We start from the raw sequence: 6,006 nt of genomic DNA, 5'->3' as shown, positions 1-6,006 counted from the left end.
CCGTTTGCTTTGTAACTGCTTGAGAATTCTAAGGACTGGGCATGTAGCCATTGATAGAGTAACTGCCTAGTGTGTGTGAGGCCCTGAGCTGCACCCCAGCACCTCTGCCCTCCCAACCACTCCTAAAAAAATGTAGAATAATTGGGAATCAAACATTGTTTTGTGATATTTGGGTATGGAATTGGATGCTGAATATTGGAGACTGTTCAGACTCCGGTGCTGTGAACAGAGCCTGAGTATTCTGCCATGCTTGGAGGGGGCTGTCCAGTGGCCTCCTCCATCTGACATACCACAGAGAACTGCCAGGCTTGGAGGGGGCTGTCCAGTGGCCTCCTCCATCTGACATACCACAGAGAACTGCCAGGCTTGGAGGGGGCTGTCCAGTGGCCTCCTCCATCTGACATACCACAGAGAACTTCCATGCTTGGAGGGGGCTGTCCAGTGGCCTCCTCCATCTGACATACCACAGAGAACTGCCAGGCTTGGAGGGGGCTGTCCAGTGGCCTCCTCCATCTGACATACCACAGAGAACTTCCATGACTACGCTGTGTGTACTGGAATGAAGTAAAGCCACATAATCTGAAGCTCTTTCTACAACAGAGGGGTCCTCAGCCAGTATGTCAGCCTTCCTCTGTGCTCCCTACAGGGAGACATCTTCCTGCTGCCCAGTCCAGCCAAGAACCGCTTCCTGCAGGTTTGATACCGGGCATGTAGCAAACCTCCTCTCATGGAAAGAGGTGAAGGGTTGGCAGTGTGATGTCCTCTAGCATTATTTATGACCCACACAAAAAGTGGGTAAAGATGGCTCAAGAAGGCCTTTCTGAAACAGAGTATCCTTCTCCAGGAGTGGCATCCAGAAAAGTAAGAGAAAATGAAAAGTCGCTCCTGTGAGGCTCGCACAAGAGCCCCATTCTTTGATTCATGTCTCCTTATCCACCCCACCACATGATCCCATGTGAGGAGCATCCAGGCATCCAGGATTATGTGTGAACATCATGTTTAAGCCACGCCTTGGAAGCTGCCATCACAGCTCATAGCCTGGTGCCAAAGAGACTAAAGACTGGCTTTTGTTTATCATTTCTGTTTCATTTTTGTTTTTCTATGTTGCTAGAGATTGAACCTAGAGCCTCAGGCATGGCAGGTAGCTGCTCTACCCCTGGGTGAAGTCCCATCCCTGCCAAATCTACTGTTCTGGTGACTTTGGCTAAGTCAGGTGGCCTCTGAGCTGACTAATAAAGCACTAATTGTCTCCAAGGTTCTTCCCAGCATTACTTTTTATGAGATCTGTAGCTGTGGGTCAGTCAGCAAGACTGCTCAGTGAGTGAAGGCACTTTACTGCCCGTCCTGGTGGCCTGACTTGACCACTGAGCCCCATAGTAAAAGGAGAGGACAGACCCCTGAAAGTTGTTTTCTGACCTCCACATGTACACCACCCCTGCCCCCCCATAAATGAAATGTAATTTTAAAAGTTGCTTTAGATGAGCTGCAAACAGACTAAAAAGGACTAGCATCAGGACCTTGGGGAATGTACTGTCTGTGCTCTAGTGACTTTATATCCGTGTCCAGACGGATCTTGCTTCTGGAATGTGACTCTGGACAAGGATGTTGTCAGTCTGCCACCTTGGCCTTTCTCGTAAGATCTGACTGAAGCTGGCATATTCATTCATGCCCATGTAAAAACTGCCCTCAGCCAGACATGGTGGCACACGCCTTTAATCGCAGTACTCAGGAGGCAGAGGCAGGTGGATCTGTGTGAATTTGGGACCAGAATGGCAAACAGAGTTCCAGGACAGCCGGGGCTACAAGCAGGACCCTGCCTCAACAACAACAAAGCACTGCATTCAGATTGTTTTCTGTTTTTGAGTCAGTATCTTGCTATATACTGGTCTTGAGCTTGTGGCCCTCTTGCCTCAGTTTGCCAAGTAAGACTTTTATTTATTTGATTGAGTGCTGAATGAAGATTGAACCCAGGGCCTTGCATGGTAGACAAGCACTCTGCCTCATTGAGCTACGTCCCTAGCCCTTCAAAAAGGTTTTTTTTTGTATATGTGGTATATGCATGTGTGTACACATGTATGTAAACATGTATGCAGATGTGTGTTCGGATACCCTCCCTTCCTACACTGTCTTATTCCCTTGAGACACGGTCACTCATTGAGTCTGGAGCGCCATGGTTTTTTGTTAGACTGGTGGCCAGCAAGTCTCAGTAATCCGGGGTCTGACACCCCCTGGTACTGGGGTTCCAGGTGCACGTGACCACACATAGCTTTTTACACAGATGTTGGGGATCTGAACTCAGGGTCTCATGCTTCTGCAGCAAGCACTCTTCCCGACTGAGCCATTTTCCCAGCCTCAAACAAATTCTTATTAGCTAAAAATAAGGGCATTTGGGGATCAAATCACATCATGTTCTTTGCTGGTCAGTTATCTGAAAACAGTCCTTTCTTTCATCTGAGATGAAAGGTGTAACTTAAAAAAGATCTTTTTAGAGTATGTCAGTTGGCTTTTTATTTCCTTCTCGGTTTCTCTCTCCACGAGCAGGGATGATGTTTCTCCACGTATTGTCAGGAGCTGTGGGCCGAGTGAACATTTTCACTGTCAGTAGTCAGGGCTGACATGCTCTGGTACTTACTCTGTGAGGTCTGTGTCCGGGTCCCTGCCTCGGGGGTCACCTTTTGTCTTTTCGGAAAGAGATGTGAGATGAGAGGTCTGTTCCTCCATGGCGCAGCCCAGTCAGAATAGCTGAGGAAGAAGCGCCTCCATGTCCTGGCCCTTGCAGCTTTTATCTCTGGCACTTCAGTTGAGAACAGGATGGGGCACCCTGAGATCACAGCGTGGAAGAACGTTATCGCAGGTCTTAAAACTGCCGAGCAAGGCCGCCTTGATGCATGTAAACCCCGTGATGGAATTCAGCCTGAGAGAGGCTGTCACTGGCTTGCGGGTAGTTAAGACTCTCCTGCCAAAATGTATGGTTATAGTTAACCCCAACAGAGCAGATGGCGACCCAGGATGCTTATAGGCCCGGCTTCCTGGAAGGACACGTTCTGTGGGTCCACACGTGACTACTTTGACTTCTCTTCTAAGAAACCCGCCTCATTCTTAGAACACGTGGTTTCCATGAATTTCTGAGGTTGGTTATGTAAGACATTAGAGAATAACTTGAAAAACGTCTGCATGAGCCCTGCCGCGATTGCAGCAGCTGGAGATGAGCAAGCGAGTGAGAAAAGCCCATGGCATACCGAGTGAACACAGCGAGTGGGTGGAAGCTGGCATTAAAAAAAACTAAAAAAAAAAACCAAAAACCGAAAGTGGGATTTTGAGGCTGGCTCTTTGAGGGCCTCAGTCAATGTGGATGCTTGTGTTCTCTGCAAGGTTTTTCCGGAGTGGCTCGAGAGACTCGGTAAAAATAGATGCTTTTAATTTTCCTATAGAGTTTTTAATCTCAAGAACTGCCGTGGCCTTGGAAAAATGCTCCTTCATCCTGATACAGGCCCTTGTAACAGCAGAGCTGTGGCCTCTGTCCTCTGGAAATAGTCCATAAGCTTTGTCCACTGGGTAAGCCCATGGGAGGGCCTGATACCCTTCCTTTGGGGGTGATAGTGAAAAGTCAGAAACCCTGAAAAATGGAGAGCTGTATTAAAGTGACCACCCCCAGTCACTTCTCCGAAAATGAATAAACTGACCCTGGAGGGACCAGAGGAGAGCTTCCCCCTTGACCCTGAAGGTTCTTTGGAATGAACTGCGAGGAGAAAGGACAGTGCATTCATGAGTGGGGACTCCCAGAAGTGAGCTGGCTCAGTAGGTGACCTAGCTAGGCGCAGAACTCTCTGTCCTTCTGCGAAGGGCATGGGGGAGAGGGAAGATGCAGACTAGCCCCGGGCGATAATGTTTAAGAAGAATGTAGCTTCTGACAAAATGTGACGTTCCTCAGCCTCCCTTCCTCGAATATGAACTTACTGACTCCTTGGGAAGGGACAACTTTGACAAGTCTGGGCTTTCATCCGATAAAGGAATAACAGAACAAAGCCTCTCCCAGTGTCTCCTGTCAGCTAAGAGCCTCTAATCAGCATCCAAGGGTGCCGTGTGTGTGTGTGTGTGTGTGTGTGTGTGTGTGTGTGTGTGTGTGTGCGCGCGCGTGCGAGCACACATGTGCTGGTTGCACGCAGGCATGCTCGTGAAGAGCTTGGAGCAGGCAGACATTGGACATCTTCCTCCGTTGCTTTGGTCTTTTTGAGTACAGGCCCCACCAATCTGGCTAGGCTGGATGGTGAGCAAGCCCGTAAGATCTGCCTGTGTCTGCTTCCCCAGTGCTGGGGTTACAGGCACCAACAGTCATGCCTGACTTCTACACGCCTGCTTAGGATTCATGAGAATCATCTTGTAGAGCAAGCACTCTGATCCATCTCTTGAGCCCCTAGGGTGCCATATTTTGAGGTTATTCCTGGCTTGTTTACTTCAAAGTCAGGGGAGGAAGAGAAGTAGGAAGAAGGCATACACAAGCACATCAGTCTCAGAGCCCCCGCCATCTTTAACATCCAGGGAAGCTTGGCTTTCAGACCTTGGAGCCTCCCGTGAGTGCTTCACTCCACATGTCTGTCTCATTCTGCCGCTCGCTGGTCTTACACGCCTCTGGGCCTCTCTTGAGGGAGCGCACACAAATGTTCGCCTAAGCAAACCGGAAGGGCATCAGACACGACAGCCAACCGACAGCCATGGGTACTCTGCATGGCCCCAGCAATTGCCCCCTGCCCTTCAGCAGGCAACTTGGTCAAGGTAAGCCAAGCCTCTTGCAAGGCTTTTCCAACTCTTGATGCTCATCAAGCCAACCTTGTACTGGTTTGTGATTCTTTTCACCCTGCATTTTACAGGCTTCAGCTGTGCCGTGAAGCCCACATTACTAACATTGCTGATTAACCCCGTCTGGTCAGGTCGCAGTGATGATGCCATTTCTGCATATAGGTAGGGTGGGCCTCCTCCACCTGCCAACTACAGGAGGATTAGGGTGAGTGGGACCTGACTCCGCCACACCTCGTTTTACTGTTGCTGTTGTTTTAATTCAAAGGAAAAGAGGTCTCAGTTGCATAGAGTCAGGAGAGCACAGGTCAGAGCCAGGAAGATCCCACTTTGAGGAACCTTAAGTATCCTCAAATATGGTCCTCACCCATTCATTTGCCCCCTCAAAGATCCGTATTCTCAAGGACCAGGGATGCAGCTTGCCTAGCATTTGAAAGGCCCCGGGTTTGAGCTCAAGTGCTAAAAATAAAGTGTTCTCTACGGGGAAATCTTGGCTGGGGTAGAAGTTCTGAGTTAGTACCAAGAGTGGTGCTACATGCTTGTAATCCCAGTACTTAGGCCGTGGGGGCAAGAGAACCAGGAGTTCAAGGCCAACATGGGGTACATTCAACCCTGTCTCAACATCAGCAACCACACCCTCCCCTAAAACAGCACGCATGCGCGCACGCGCGTGCGCGCACACACACACACACACACACACACACAGAGGGAATATTCTCTGTTCTTGATCATTTTCACTTCTGAAGGTTTTAATGAATTCTCAACCTTACCGGACCAAAGCAATGCCATTGTTATTTCAGGGCAACAGATTCCTTAAATTGTCAATGTGGTTTGTGTTCCAGGCTCTGACCTAGCTATTTGGTAGACAATGATGACTGTTCTAGTTTGCTTTCTGCTGGGGTGATAAACACCAATACCAAAAGCAACTTAGGTGAGGCCCAGGGTTATGTGGCTTCCACTTCTGGGTCATAACCCATTACTGAGGGCAGTCAGGGCAGGAACTCAAGAAGGAACGGAAATGGAAACCATAGAGAAATGCCCCTACTGGCTTACTCAGTCACCTTTCCTATATAACCCAGGCCCACCTGCCTAGGGGTGGCACCACCCACAATGGGCTGTGCCCTGCTACATGAATCTCTCACGTACATGAGCCCAGGCCAATCTGATGGAGACAGTTCTTCAGTGAGGTTTCCTCTTCCCAGGTGACAACTG

This window comes from Mesocricetus auratus, unplaced genomic scaffold (assembly GCF_017639785.1).
Source record: "Mesocricetus auratus isolate SY011 unplaced genomic scaffold, BCM_Maur_2.0 Super-Scaffold_15014, whole genome shotgun sequence".
Classification (NCBI taxonomy): Eukaryota; Metazoa; Chordata; class Mammalia; order Rodentia; family Cricetidae; genus Mesocricetus; species Mesocricetus auratus.
This window is presented reverse-complemented; position numbering follows the sequence as displayed.